The sequence below is a fragment of the Vanacampus margaritifer genome, chromosome 9 (assembly GCF_051991255.1).
Source record: "Vanacampus margaritifer isolate UIUO_Vmar chromosome 9, RoL_Vmar_1.0, whole genome shotgun sequence".
Lineage (NCBI taxonomy): Eukaryota > Metazoa > Chordata > Actinopteri > Syngnathiformes > Syngnathidae > Vanacampus > Vanacampus margaritifer.
The window spans coordinates 4,233,445-4,249,553 of record NC_135440.1 but is presented as its reverse complement, the minus strand read 5'-3'; the positions used below and the strand labels follow the sequence as shown (position 1 = coordinate 4,249,553).

The window sequence follows — 16,109 nt, the reverse complement described above, 5'->3', positions numbered from 1 at the left end:
GGCCACGCAGGGGCCACCGGCGGGAGAGCAAACCCCCGCCAGGAGCGCTACTCACCCCAACATGGCCCGCGCCCAACGCAGCAGAACGGGGTACGGCAGGTCCGCCAGGCACCCCACCGGCCCACAGCAGAGGGAAATGATATAACCCCGCTCAGCTCCACCTGCTTCCCAGGGGTGTATGTGGTGCATTTAAAATAAATAGGGGAGGGCGTGGTGGCGCGGCGGGGATACAGCTGGCCGACCGCTGCATTGCTTAATACAGCGCCCCCCCCACAGTTGTGAGGTGCATTAAAATTGGAGGGGAGTTGTAGGGCGAAGACGGTGTCTCCACCCTACCCCACCTTCCACAATGTGTGTTATGTTCCCTATGTGTAATGTTAATTACTTACAGAATTTAAACCGGGGGGGCGGGGGGGGGGGGCGTTCAGTAAGAAGATAATATTTTGTCTTTAATTAATGTGATAACTTCCATTATTTTTCATGAACAATTAACACCTTTAAGTATTAATTTTGCCACTTGCTGTTGACGGAAGATGACATAACCCGCGATCAGGAAACAGGTAATAACCAATTATGGCTTGGTTTGCTGACCAAACCCAGAATGCAGGTGTGTCGTGATTGGTTGTTACCAATTTCCTCACCACAGGCGATGTCATCTTTAGTCGACAGTAAGTAAAAACTTGGTTTTAAAAGTATCAACTGTACATGAAAAATAATAAAGTTATCAAATAAATTCTGGACAAAATATTAACTTTTTACTGCTGAAAATGGCTCAATGAGTCAAGTATCCCTTTATTAAGGTAAATACTTTGGTGCCGACTTTGTTCCTTCCAACACTGGCCTTTATTGGAAGGATACTTACTTACTTAAGGCTCTTCTAGACCCGAAAGGAGATCCTGGATTTAACCAAAATATTAATTTGGCACTGTATCAGTGATATTTCCAAGACAGTGAGAAACCACACCAAACTAAGAAAAGTTAGATGTTTTGTCCAAAGAACACACTTACCTAATTTGGGCATGAAACACAGAAATTTGTGTGCCCTAAAATGGCACTTCAATATCAGATGGGCTCTTCCCTGAGCCATTGATATGAATCATTGTTGATCTTCATAACTTCACATATCAACACATCCTCATAGCACGGCAGTCAATTAGCACGCCAGCTGTTTTTTGTTTTTTCTTGTTGGTAAGAATAATGTTGAAAAAAGTTCTCTACTGGAATCCTTGCCGTTTTTTTTTTTATACAGCATGATAGGGTAAAAATAGCTGATTTTGGTGTCTGTAGGCATGTTTAGACCCCTGTATCTCCTGATCAGGTGGTTGCTTATCCTTGAAACTTGGTGAAATGAGAAACAGTGATACTTTGTACAAAATGATGTAATGTGAGCCTTGAACCATAACAGGTTACATGGCAGTGCCAAAGTAAACGTACTTTGTTCAATAACTGTTTATGCTTTGTCCAATGGAATTCCCGGTTAGGGTTAAAGATTGAGACAACAATAAACACACAGAAGTCAATATATTATAATACAATATGATTCAACTTAGCACGTCCGCCTCCCAGTGCAGAGGACGTGAGATCGAGTCCAGGCTTGGGCCTTCCTGGGTGGAGTTTGCATGTTCTCCCCATGCTTGCATGGGTTTTCTCCGGGTACTCCGGTTTCCTCCCACATTCCAAAGACATGCATGGCAGGTTAATTGAACACTCCAAATTGTCCGCAGGTGTGATTGTGGATGGTTGTTCGTCTCTGTGTGCCCTGCAATTGGCTGGCAACCAGTTCAGGGTGTACCCCGCCTACTGCCCGAAGCCAGCTGTAATAAGCTCCAGCCCCCCCCCCCAACCCCCCCCCCCCCCCCCACCGAACACCCCCCCACCCCCCACCCCCCCCCTCTCGCGAACCTTGTGAGGACAGGCGGTTACGAAAATGGATGGATGATTATACTTTATTTACAGATATAAAGAATGTCTGCCGCTGGATTGAGGGAAATCCATGTGATGATTAGTTGCCCTTCAACAATATCCCACCCATGGTTAACAGGAGAAAGGGCCCTGATCCATTGGGAAAATCGCTGCCGTTTGCTCTGAACAGCCACAGTGCATCCTTTGTGGGGGAGGGAAAGGTTTGATGTGATGTGGATGACACGCAATACATTTCATTCATTACATTCATTGACATCAATAACAAAGTGAAGGCAGCATACACGTAATTCCAACGTTTTGATCATTGGAGGTGTCAAATAAAAATTGTGTCCAAGAGCCAGGAAGGAACTTTTGAAGACATCACTTTACAGCATGAGCGTCAGTGCCATACATCAGGACCGAGGCTTGACAATATTGGTATCGAGAGAGCAACAACTTGCTTGACGGACAAGTGATTCAGTGCTGTAGAGAATCCTCATACTTTCTTGAGGTTGAGGAACAGCAAAGTTACACTCAGTTTCTGAATATGTCTGTGTCAGTTGATGTCGATGCAATATTTCCCATGAGATCTGGGGCTTCCAGATGATTACAACACACCATTTGGCATTTGTTGTAGTGGGAAGTCGTATTGAACTGCACAGGATAATCACGTTGTAGTCTCCTTTTGAGTTGGTGTGGGCTGTGGAGAAGTAAGAAGTATTTAAGAGTTGGCATGGCATGAGGTAGACTATATTGAAACTGACAATATGCTATAGTGTCATATCAGCAATTTATCACAGATCCATGTTAACTCATTTAGCTTTTGTAGCTTCCTGTTCAAAGATCTAAGTAAAGCAAAAACTTTAAGACCTTGCAGATTTATTTGATTATGGTGACGCCAAAAGTGGTAGCATTTTGTCTGAAAGATATGTCGCATGAGAACCGGCGCATAACATCATCTTTGAGCTCACGCCAGCAAGTGAAAGCCGGGCCAATGTTCATCCTTGAATATTGAATGAATGAATGACGTTTGAACCGACTTCCGTCTTTGTAATGAATGGGGAAAGGGGGAAGTGATGTATGCCGTAAAGCAGTCAGCAGATTTGTAGTTAAGCGATAGAGAAATTCTCAGGCTATGACAAAGGTACCACTCATCTAGTTTTAATTTGATGTTTTATCAGAGGAGTTATGAAAATATATTATGAAGGTTAAAAAGTTATTTTGTGTTGCTTTAAGTTTGTGCCCTAGCTAATCCAGTAGATGGTGCTTTATTTTAGTATTGAATGACATGTTTGACATTTAATAAAGGATTCAATAGCAAAAGTGCGAGTATAGAGTGTTATATTTGTTTTTGTGTGATGTACAAGGCAACTGGCATGTGTCATTTCTTTAATTACCCTATGAGGCAGTTATAATTGAGCAATATGAACAACATATCGTTATAATTTTTTCCGCCAATATTTTTTCCTTGAAAATAATAAGCAACCACAAGTATATTGGCCAGAAAATTGCAGAGAAGACATTAAAATATGACAGTTACCTCCATTTGTAAAACATGAGGAAAGACATTCCCTTTTTATAGACTTGTGGGAGAAGGCCATATTTTTATTACGTAGGTCAAGCTCTCCAAAACCACATCTTCAGCAACGATGTGGATCAAGCAGTGTTGCGGATTGGTTGACTACAGTTTTGCGGGACATCAACACTAATGAATGTTGCTTCTATAATGTGAGACTGTCCAATCATAACACAAACAAAGACCAAATGGAGCCAAAGCTGTAGCAACAGGGTGCTTAGCGTGGTACATTGCGTACCGAATATTACCAAATTTGAGCATATTCCCTCCCTTGTGATCAAAGTAAGATTGTCTTGAGCAATTATCATGTGTTGTGGGCTGTGTTAAAAGTATTTCCCCTCACAAATTCTTATGTTTATGATGGACACTGTGTTCGGCTGAGCCATGGACTCTTCAACGTGAAAACATCATGATGATCAATTAGGATGTGACTTGAACCGTATGATGTTGCTGGACATAAATCGTTAGGTGTATACCCTATCTTAAATCAAGAACATGAGGGCCTTCCAAGCCAGCTTCGGAGTTTAAAATCAGGCATTCAATGTCCGTACCAATAATTGCAGAACTAACTGCTCCAAGGCTTGTGATGGCTTATCCACATGCACACATACATCAAATTCTAATGTTGTCCTTGTAGCACAGCAGAGTTTTTGCAACATTGTGGTTCAGTAGCCTGACTCCACGCAAAGCAGCTCAATTATGATCAAACGTGTTTATAAATAGGAGATTTGATTTCATCACATGGCAAGTTCATGCATGAAAACATGAAAGTGGTGAACAGGCCACAGCCAATGCCTCTAAACTGTGTGGGACAAATTTGTGTGTATCGTGGACACAACCGCACATCCGCGACTTCCGCGTGTCACTTTACCTTCTTCCTGTTTTCTCCCACACGGGCGGATGACTCCTCTGACCTCATTTACTTCAATGGACCACAGATGTAGCACTTCCTCTAAGTGCAATGTAGACCTGAGAAAGAGTCAACATAAATTTGCTGATTGTATTCTTCCTTTCGTTGGCTATAAACTGACTCATGAATTCTTGGGAAAACTTTCGCCCATGGTACCTACACCACTGTGTACAGTAATATAATCCCTCTGACGTGCAGCATTCCATTGCAAGTACATGCAATGGTTCACGGAGATCATTGGATGTCCATGCTGTAACAACGACAGACTATTAATGTGTAAGGTTCAATGTTTGCATGGAACAAACGATTGATATATTTTGGAGTGACAAAGCCTATTTGTCTTGTCTTGATTAAAGCATTGCTTTTGAAATAAAGTACAAACTGCAAGATTCTGTATACAATACTTCCACAGTGTATTCCTTATTTCAACATGTGTGGGTGTCCCCAGGCTGTACAGCCTAATCAGAAAGGCGTAAATGATATAATAGTCTACGTCTTGCTGTTTTGTGGCTCTGTTGCCATACATACCTGTGGTGTCTGTTGCCATCCTGCATAGGAAACAGCAAGACATACAGCATGACGTCTGTTTGACAAACCCAATGTGTATGTGTTGGGAGGATGTCTGGGGTAGTTGACTAAGCTTGTAAACTTACACTGTAGTAATTAAATACAGTTAGTGTTGCCCTGCTTCCACCTGACACTGCATAGACCACCCTTGGAGCCTAGCATGCTAGCCCAATATTAGTCTTAATGCTTTTTTATGGAGACAGTGTGTGCGTGCGTGCGGTGGGGGGTAACACTGTACAGTATGTAAATCCTGGAGCAAGGATCTAAATAAATGGGATGGCATCTGAATGGGCAAACCAGACATATTATAGAATACATTACAGATCTCCAACAAAGCCAAACAATCTTTTTTCGGCTTTCTTAACTCTGGAATCAACAAAATGTTTTACTGAAGACCAAACCCAAGATTCTTTCTTGGTCTTTTCTTGCACAATCTTGCACACAAATGAAGAGAAATAATATTTAATGACCTTGTGGTAAATAATATAGGGCACATTTTGAACACTTGAAATTGGTTAATTTAAGGCCCAATCCCATGTCTCGTTTATCTCTTCTCTCTCCCTTCTCCCTCTTTGGGAAGGCAAGAACAAAAAAATCCCTCTAGGAATGGGAACGTACTATCGCTATCCAATCCGCTACGTCGTCACCTCGAGCCGCCGCAGCTGCGTGCCGGTTGTGACGTAATGGACGTGACAATAGCAAGCGTTTACTAAAACACACAATTGTGCCAATTTCTGCCAAAGTAAAGAACATTCGATAAAACCACTAACATTACTATGACATTCAATAAATATTAGCATACTTACATTTGTGTCTCCTGCGTTTTATTATTTCCTGGTGTCGCCATTACTTTCGCCACGGCTGCTTCCGCCTGTGTTGCCGAGGGGGCGTGACTGTAGTAAGGGAGAACCTAGAAAGGTTGGCATCTAATCTATCTTTGTGAAAAGGGACCTGCAGCCCTCGTCTCTAACCCTCCCCGTACATTTTACAGAGGATTGGGAAACTCCTTTGTCCGTGTGAACGCGCATTCATAAGGGGGAGGGACGAGAGGAGGGGGTAAGGGGCGGTATTGGGATTGGGCCTAAATCACAAAAGCTTGAATAACCAAGCTTAATGTTATGGTCATCATGCCTGTAAACTTGAATGTTTTGAATGTGATATTGTAGATCTAAAACAAGAAACAATTATCCACTAAAAACTGATAAAATTATGTGATGTTTAAGTAAAGTACCACTGATTGTCATACCCACCTAAGTGGGGCGAAATTCAATCTCCACATTTGACCCATCCACTGAGGGAGCGGTGAGCAACAGCAGGAGCTGCATTCGGGAATCATTTGGTGAACTAACCCCCCAAATCCAACCCTTAATGATGAGTGTCAAGCAGGGTGGCAATGGGTCCCATTTTTATAGTCTTTGGTAAGACTGGGACTGAACCCTCAACCTCCCAGTCTCAGGGTGGACACTCTATCACTAGTCCACTGAGCTGGTTTGGCAGTTTTAGAGAGTAAAAACATGCCTGAGTTGTTGAGCTTGAGTACTGTATCACATTCTAGATATCAATTCCAGAGCACATTCACACAGTTTGAATGGGGACAATTTTAATAAATTTGTCTTTTGTACGTAGAAGTTTTCGAAAGCATAAATTTTCTGGTATTTGTACCTCAAATGTATGACTAAAATGATTTGGGGATTAAATGCAACTACCACACAAGTACGGCTGGACGATCAATCGAAATTGTATTTTTATTTCGATTTTTGCTTCTCTTGATCATTAAAATGTAATGATCGAAGAAAAATGATTAATGTGCAGAATGCAGGGCCAAGTAGCTTGCAGCAAGCACGGAGCCAATAAGTGTGATTCTGCGTCCTTTAAGCTGTTTAATGACACTACAGTTGGAGTTAACTGTAAAACTAAACACACAATAAGGTGAATTACATACAGTGTGTCTTTAAATACAAAACATGCTTCATTTTTGAAACATTGCTAGCCTAGCGCTAATGCTAAAGAGCATGGAGGATACCATTTAAATGCTAACAGGAAGTTAGCATCAACTTATATTCGCACACAAATGCTGTGGAAACACATAACCAGGCACAAATTCTTTCCAAATTGTGAAAAACAACTTATTTTAATAGAATTCAATTGCAACGTGCTTCTGTTCTCATTGCAAGCAAGTACACCATGGATGCATGGCACCACACTGCCCCTAAGTGGCTAAAACACGCAGGAATAACCAGTGTTCAGTATATAGTATTTTTATTTTACTTTTTACTCATTTAATTTCTTGCTGTCATTTTAAGCTTAAGGATTCACAGTATTTTCCCTTCCTCAAAATTCAAGGATACAAATATATCCAAGGCTTTTTTTTATTGTGGTCATACCAACACACATGTGTCTTCTATTAAACGTCCCCCATGCACTTGAACATTTGTTGGGTGAAAGTCGACTAGAATTTAGACCAGCTCGGAGCAGGTCTAAGTTGTGGTGCAGGTGATGTAACGCTATTTTGATGAATTTAATCAAGGTGCAGACTGACATATTCTGCGGTCCGCTGGTGTGTGTTATCGTCTTACAGTCATAGATTTGACAGCATGCGTAGAACCCTCTGAATCACTGTAGAAATCATATCATTTAACGCATCATTAGCATCATTTTTATTATATTTTCAAAAACAATGCCTGGGCTGCGGCAAAGCTATGCGGCGGGTGGGGGGCAGGGGGGATTCACACACAGAGACGAACAATAGGGTGGAAAGAGAGACTCTGAACTGAAGAAGTCGCTTAAAGCAAGGGTAGGTGTTACAAAAAACAGCCAGCAGGTAGCAGCAGAGTATAAGAGATCAACCAGGGCCATGTTGTAACAGGCTCTTTTCCCAGTGTTTTCAACAGGTTTGTGAATAATGATGAAACTTGTTGCTAAATGCTGCAAAATGGAAACAGATACAGTACATATATACTTTTTTTTTTCCTGATGAAAGAAGAGACTCTAATCTTTATTTTCTTAGGTTCCATGTTTTTATAGCAATAGAACACAATATTCTGTGGGCCTTACAAAATCAGTCAAAATCCAGTAAAACAGCCGGGTGCAAAGGGGGTTGCTTTAGTGAAAATGGCTCGGAGTGAATGAGTTAACATACTTTGCGTGAGTCAAGCTCCTATGTGGACTCCAGCGAGTCAGTTTCTACTACATAGATGTCACACTTAAAAAAAGGTCACAGGATCATTATGTCATAAGTAATGCATGAAACAGTGGGGGGGAAATTGGAGTGTGATGTAAGGACACCTATAATGCTGGTGCATTTAAAATTCAAATCCGCCCATCCTTTGCTCTCCATCAGCTTCAGCTAACATGGGGAGTCTGTTGTAAATGAGCCAGTAAAGACTTTCCGAATTCATTAGTTCACACTCACGTCGTGTCTCTGCGTGCATGACCAGAACGGCACGTAAAAAAGCTCTTCCCCAGTAATTGAGGATGGGCTCACCACCCCCTCAAGACCACCCTCCCCACCTCCTCCTATTCAAACAAACAGACTGAATGAGGGAGCGGGAGTAAACGATCTTCTACCATCTGAGGTAGGGGGATGTGTGTGTTTGCGCGCACGTGTGTGTATGTTCGTGTGCGAGCGTCTGGCCTGCTAACCATGAATAAACACAGTAAATGGTTTTGACTGTAAAAAGCTTGAGTTAACTTGCCCATTCGCACGAGGAGAGAGCTCTGAACTCAAGAACAAGAAACTCCTGAAAAAAAAAAAGAACAAGAAACTCAGGCTGCATTCAAGACTTGACATCCTACTTAGAAAAGCAATTGTTCCAGTCAAGTCATATTAGTTCAGTTTCTGAAGGCACCGTCTGCAACCCTAAGCTACCTACAGCTTTTTTTGTGCCTTTTTTCCCCCAATGTGTATTTTTTTTCATATTGTGAAACAGATGATCAATTACCAATACAAATTCAAGATTCTCCTATAACAAAAACATCTAGTGTCAAGTCTAATGTTTTAGTTTTTTTCCCCCCCACAAGAATATAACTTATTTCTGGTCTAATTTCATAACCAAAATGCAAAATATGAGTTCTGCTTTTGTTAAAAATGAGAGTTACTGATCTCCTTCTCAATAATTTTTCTTCATTCATTTTTTACACATTTAAGTTTGCTTCATTAGTTTGGTTAAACTGTCTATTACAAAACTAGCTTAGTTTGACATTGTCTTTGTTTTGCCAAAACTTAGCGAACATGAAATGTGTCTTTGAGATGTCTTCCATTGCATTTTTTTTTTTTTAAATTGGAGGTCTGACGTTTCAGTTTTTTCTGATTTCTGGAATTCAACACTCCTGAGTCATAGAACAAGATACTAGCAATGCATGGCTTTTAACTCTTTGACTGCCAAAAACGTTAAATGACGTTTAGTAAAAACCTACGGAGGGCCGCCAAGGACGTTAAAAGACGTTCTCCAATTTTTTTTGGGGGGGAAACGGGTGGCGGAAAGCCTTGGCCAGCTGTGGTGAAAGTTTCAAGCAGATCAAGTTAGCCTAATGACTATTTTTGGCCCCTAGATGGCAGCAATGACTCTCTTTTGACAAGATTGGGTAGGCGTCAGTAGAAGATGTGAGGCGGAGCTAGAGGGGACAATGGCTGGGGAAGGGAAGAGAACATGGCGACCGGTTGCAAGCAGCTCACGCTCGAGCAGTTTTTTTCAAAGACGAAAAGCATCGACCAACGCTAAAGAGCACATTGATGACGACGATGATCATCATCGATGATGATGATGGTGACTCCGAGGTTGGAAGCATTGACGCGGCAGTAGAAGACGTGAGGCGGAGCTAGATGGCTGAAGAAACGAACAATGGCGACCGGTTGCAAGCAGCTCACACTTGGGAATTTTTTTCAAATACGAAAGGCATCGACCAACGCTAAAGAGCACATTGATGACGACGATGATCATCATTGATGATGATGATGGTGACTCCGAGGTTGACGCCAAAGTTGGAAGCGCTGACGTGGTGGCTATGACGACGTCATAAAGGTTCACGGGCTAGCGATGCTAACACCGGAAAACGCGGAGCACAACCGAGCACGCTCAGGCGGACGCTCAGGCGGACGTTCAATCGGACGACGAAGAGTGCCCCGAGTCCAATGCATATCCATCGGAGTAGTGGGTACAGTCTGCTACTTGCTATTCCCCGGAAAAAAAGGCCGTCAAGAAAGTGTAACGTCTGCACGCGAAACGGACAATCGAAGTGAAACGTATCTGTTGTGCAAATCCTGCTCCGTCTCCTTGCACGCAGGGCAGTGTAACAAAAAGAAAAAGTGTATTTGAAACATCCACATAATTGTAAATAGTACCACAGTTGCACACATTTGTAAATAGTTTGCGAATTTGTTTTGTCAAATTGTTACACTGTTGAATGGAAATAAACGTATTTTGCAATCTAAAAACACTTTTTCATTGTTGGTGGTGGTGTATTACAGAAGTAAAGCACTATTTAGGTGTTTGTGGCATCATTCATGGACAAAGAGAAGTGTAGAATTCACTAGAGTGCATGAAATAACATCGTTTCACAAAAAGCTCTTTTTCTCCGCTTTTTGTTTCAAAACAGAGCATTTCGGTGAAACTAACCATTTTCTATTGTTGATTACTGAAGAACGGAATAAGGTAGAAACAAACTTTTTTTCTGATGAAAGATGAGAGTTCAATGAAAGAGGAAAGATGAGAGTTCAATCTTTCATTTGGTAGTATGTGTGTTTCCATAGTCCAAACACAACATTTTCTGTGGACCTTGAAAGATCAGTCAAAATGCTTAAATCGACTGGCACTGGCGACATCCCGTTTCTGAAAACGTCTGGCAGTCAAAGAGTTAAGTTAAAGTCAGTAGTGTCAGTGTCAGGGTTAACCAATGAAAATGTAGGAAATTATTTTAGGAATAGCACAACACCAACGGACACCTTTTTAAAATTATATTTACGTGACAGAAAGTTTCCCATTCAAATATATTGAATGCTTTGTGAAGCCGACTCTTTGTGCAGTGTTTACATCAACACATTCAAACACGGTGCCCTGTTGCTTGTGAACTGATTTATACCACCGGTTGGATCAGAGTAGCCCACTATCCTAATGGCCATCTAGGATTTCAGGGGGACACTTGACAGCTGAGTGCTTCGCATTTCCCTTTTGTATGGCTCCTTCAAAATAAGACAAACATTGGGGCAACTTTAACTGGCTAAGAATGAGCTTTGGCTGACAAGCCTCAAATGGACACAATTTTATGCACCCTAAATTGTAGAGGCATCTCGGATTGCCTGATCCCTGGACAGTGGGCATATCAGCCAGTCGTCCAAGTAAGGGAGCACCTTCATGCCCCTTGACTGCAGGGGTGCAAAGGCCGCCGTCACTACACGTGTTAAACACTCTGGGAGAGAGTGACAGCCCGAATGGGAGTACTCTGAATTGCCAGTGGCGACCACTGTAGGCAAAGCGGAGAAACTTCTTGTGCTGAGGAGCAATAGTGACGTGGAAGTAAGCGTCCTTCAGATTGATTGACATGAACTATTCCCCTCGGGCGATCGTCCTCAACACGGCCAACGTAGTCAGCATGCGGAAGGGCAACACCCTGAGGTAACGGTTGAGACCTCTCAGATCCAAGATAGGGCGTAATCCGCCTGTCTTCGTAGGAATGAGGAAGTAGGGGGAGTAGAATCCCCCTGTATGAGCCAAGGGATCAACTGCTTCGATAGCGGACTTGGCGAGGCCCTCGGGCTTAATCCCTGACCCTCCCAGATTTAGGGGTCCGGGAAAGACAAGACGTGGTGTGTAAAGCTCGGGGCTGACCATGGGGCCCTCGGCCAGAGGGACGAACCTCACGGGCGTCCGTGACATGTCCCCGTGAGGGACGACGAGGTCCGTATCCCCCCGTAGGCCGAAAGAACTGCACAGTACATGACAAAGGGGCAGCCGGGAGAGCAGCTCCCCCAGAGTTTGACGGAGTATAGGGCCTGGCAAGGCTAGAAAATGTATGCTTTGAGTCATTAGCATGCACTGTGCGTTCCAGCGCTCCTGTCACTGCTGAACCGAAAACTTGACTGGAACCACAGGCAGGGGACGCAGTTCCTTCCGGGAGGGATTGAGCCAACCAGACCTGGCTGGATGAGAAAAGACATTACGGCCATGCTCCCTCAAAAGGAGGGATAAGTCCCTCAGTGCCATGTTACAGAACGATGTAGCCCCATCTACTTTGTTGTCTTTCAAAGCTGTGCAGAGAGCAAGTAGGAGATGCGCCTGGGCGTTGGCTACCGCCGCCGTGTTGCACAACTTAGTGACCAGCCTGTCCATCAAGCGCCACTGAAGGCTAGGGCATCTTACAGCCTCTCTAAGGGCTTTTTCAGGAGAGACGATGAGTGAAGCCACAGAATACATTAGGCATACGGTCCAAACCAATAGGATTAAGAAACCACATGTTTGCCAGGGCACGGCCGTCCGCCAAGAGCTGAGGATAAACACTAGAATTGTACCAGCAGAAATGAAGGTCTGTCAAAAAAAGACAAGATTCCGGGATCCAAAGAGACTCACTTGAGTAGTCCATCAGAGAGAGGCCACACTCAGTAGGAGGCAGAGAAAAGCCATACGGCGGAGGCGGTCATTGCCACCGCTGACGATGAACGCCCCTGGGCAGCCACTGCATCCTGGCGAGGCGCAAGATCAGTTGTGTTCACCGGAGCGCGACAGTTAAGACAGCAGTCAGTGCGTCTCTCTTCGGGCAAGAAGGAGCAGCCGCCACAGTGCTTACAGTGACCGTCGTCGTCCATAGCAGCCGCCGACGCGCAATGAGTGTGCACAAGTCAACAGGCTGCTATCTTCAAGTGGGAGAGGAGGCAAAAACCGGCCTCTTCACAAACGGCGGGTGAACCCCGCTGCCCCGATCCACAAGATCAAAGGCCACCAGAGACGGCGACAAAGAATGGCGGTAAATGCCATGAGTGAGAAGGTTAAAGAGGCTGGGTTGCGGTTACGATCCGCTCTTATACATGAGAATCACGTCAGCCGGAACCCTGGAAATGTCCTTTTAAGAATTCTTTCTTGAGTGACGCATGCGCGTGGGGGATATCCGTGCTCTTTCAGCACCGCCACCTGGCGGTCGGGAGGGACAAAATAGAACAACAAACTAACAACCCAATGAACAATTGACTCATTTAGCTTTGAAATTGACTGGCTGAGTTATATGTGTCTGGGAATAATAGTACCACAGCAAGAAAATGATAACATATCATTTGGACAGGCAGTCTAATTAATTGATGAGAAGCAGTTGGATGTTGCCATGAAAATTTTAAATCTGAATTTCTCATCACCAACTAAGTCCTTAATGTGAATCTATTGTTTATGTTTAGAATCCCAGAATCCGATCTACTAACTTTCTACTGCCTCTTTTGGGGATTGAGCAACTAAACAACCGATAATCTGGTTCTCTTTCCCATAGCTTTGACCCCCTGGACCTAAAAGCAATACGGAAGAGGGGTCAATTCCATATCAGTGAAGTTGCCTATATGACAGTAAACTTTAAAAAAAAAATATATATATATATTTACACCTCAAGTATGTTTTCTCTTTAAAATCGGCACTTCCCCTGCAAACATTTGTCTGCTGCTGTCTTTTATTTGTTTATTTTTTTATAGTTCTCAGCAAGCAAAGGTAGGCATGGGGCCCTTTCAAATGAGAAGATATTTTAAATAGGGATGTTCAATACCATTTTTTTTCAGACTGATACCGATACTCAACTGTTGAGTAGTCACAGATACTGATACCAGATACCGATACCACTAGTACATAAAAATTCCCTCCCAAAAAAGACAGATTATTTTAAAGGCAGACCTATAAATCCCAATATAGTACTTGTCCTTAAAATTGCATAACAATTTTGTAACTCTCGCAGCACAACCCTGTCTCAGTCTGAAACAAACACGCACAACACAGTATAAGGATTCTTGTTTAGTGGTATTGTCAAGTGCTAATGTAGAAATTTGAGGATTGTGTCTGCTCCGCTGTATCTCTGTGGCAAATACTGCACTTTCTACTCCACTATTGTACAGTGCACAGCATAAATGAGTACACAACACCCCCTATGAACCCCCCCCCCACATTTTAAACAATATGTCAATGAACACAAAAACTATTTCCAAAATGATGACAAGATAAAATTTATGTAACATCTGTTAAACTTATAACATGAAAGTAAGGTTAATAATATAAAAGTTGTACTTAAATAAAGGTTTTTGCAAAAAATTTGCAAAGCCTAAAAAGCCCAAATTTTAGACTACAAGCGCCTACAGGTGAGTCTCATTATTCATCTACATTATTCATATACAGGTGTCAAGCCGACAGTATAAATGGGTGTTACTTAAAGAAAACACTTTCCCATTTGTTTTTGTATTCATTGAGATATTGTTTAAATGTTACTTTTCAAAGGGCGAGTACTCTTTTAGGCTGAGAACTGTACATTATGTTGCTGGTTACATATTTCAAACCCTAAACATGTGATGCTACAAATATATGAACATTGTTTAAACTGTCCAACAGCACATTAATTCATTTAAAAATAAGATAAAAAATGGCACGTAGCCAGGGTAGTGACATACATGTCTCGGCTTGTTCTAAAAATAGAAACTGTCATGCGGGTGGTAAGCTGCAACGATAACAGGCCCTTCCAAGTTCAATAAGATGAAGATACGGGGGAAATGTCACCAGCTAAACAGTTACTCACTACTTTTGCGTCCCCAACAGGCGTAGATCTTGTTGTTGCTGTTGCAGGCTGTAAGGCGCCGTCCACACTAGTGATGGGATTTTCGGCTCTTTTGGGTGATCCGGTTCATTTGGATCAGCTCGATGAAAAGAGCAGGCTCTTTTTGGCCTTCAGACGGCTCTTTTAGCTTTTCTTTTAAATATTTACGACAAATTTAGCATACATTTTGATAAATGACTTGGTGAACTAAGTATTTCACTCTACTGACTGTAAATAGCAACAAACAAACCATCAAGTAAAGAAAAGCTTTTTTTTTTTTAATTGAAAGTTAAAAAGGCTACAAACAATAAATAAGCAACAAAATTAAAACTTAACAATAAAAATAAAAATAATGAGTAGTAATTTAAGTGCAACAGCAGCAGCGAATAAAACAAACATTATAAGCTACTCACCAGGTCCAGGATAAAATACCTTATTTTATTTCAAATTGGCATTCAGAAAAACTAAATACTTCAACTCCCTTCTTCTCTGTTTGTTTTCTCCTCCTCCTCTCTCTCTCTCTCTAACAGGCGAAGATGCAGAGCACCTGTTCTGCGTGCAGTACACTCACTGCATGCCCTCGCCCCTTCCCTTTCTCTTCCCGTCTCTCCCTCTCTGAGCAGCGCAGCCAAACCTTGCTTCAGACACGAGAAAAAGAGAGCGACTTAGGAAGAGAGGGGGGGGTTATGACGGAGCGGGCTCTTGAGGGAGGGAGCCGGCTCTTATCGTTCACTTCTTTGTACCGGCTCGTTCATGAACAACCCATCACTAGTCCACACGAAAGCCAGTTTCAATGTATCCTCACAAGTTTCTTACCGTTTACGCCGTTCGTCCACACGATGGTGCGGTTTCGGAGCTTGAAACTGATCACTTTTAAAACCGGGCTCCAGAGTGGAAAGATTTCAAAACGCGCCCCGTACGCGTCCGTCTGGACACCATATGCAGGATACTCCTCCAGTGATGACGTAATGGTCGCAGCTCGATGACGACGCAGTCGCAGTTTGATGACGTAGGCTTCAATTATCACATGACCGTCAATCAGTCAACAACAATGGCGGATAGCCATGTCGTAGTCGTTTTGCGCAGCCTCTTTGGCTTGCTTATCCTTTTGCAGCAAAATATTTTGCTTCTTTATTCCCACGTTCAACAAATGGCGTACTTGAATCACCCGCCATTTACACTTCTCCTGTGTTCGTCTTCTTCATGTTTTTTCAATACATGCAAAACTACATGTTCTGTAGATTGCAATAAAGTTAGGAAAAAAAAGTGTTCGTCTTCTTTGCTGATTCTTCTTCTACGCTTTCCGTTAACTCGCTGTGGCTTCGCTACAGCGTCACTCCAGACTTCGCATATACATTACAGCCGTTAAACGTCCTCAGCGTCTTCTTT

The 16,109-nt window shown here is 42.7% G+C and overlaps 1 long non-coding RNA gene across 2 annotated transcripts; it reads right to left on the bottom strand.

Annotated features, from left to right (window-relative positions):
- Positions 1 to 1,930: 1,930 nt before the first annotated feature.
- On the bottom strand, positions 1,931 to 15,676 carry LOC144058081 (uncharacterized). 2 transcript variants are annotated; one of them, XR_013295381.1, is made up of 3 exons: positions 15,537 to 15,676; positions 4,350 to 4,447; positions 1,931 to 2,602 (listed from the first exon to the last, which is right to left on the bottom strand). It is a non-coding gene; the product is annotated as an uncharacterized LOC144058081 (long non-coding RNA). The 2 variants fall into 2 exon arrangements; XR_013295380.1 differs by lacking the exon at positions 15,537 to 15,676 and having other exon boundaries at positions 4,350 to 5,718.
- Between the last annotated feature and the right edge of the window lie 433 nt (positions 15,677 to 16,109).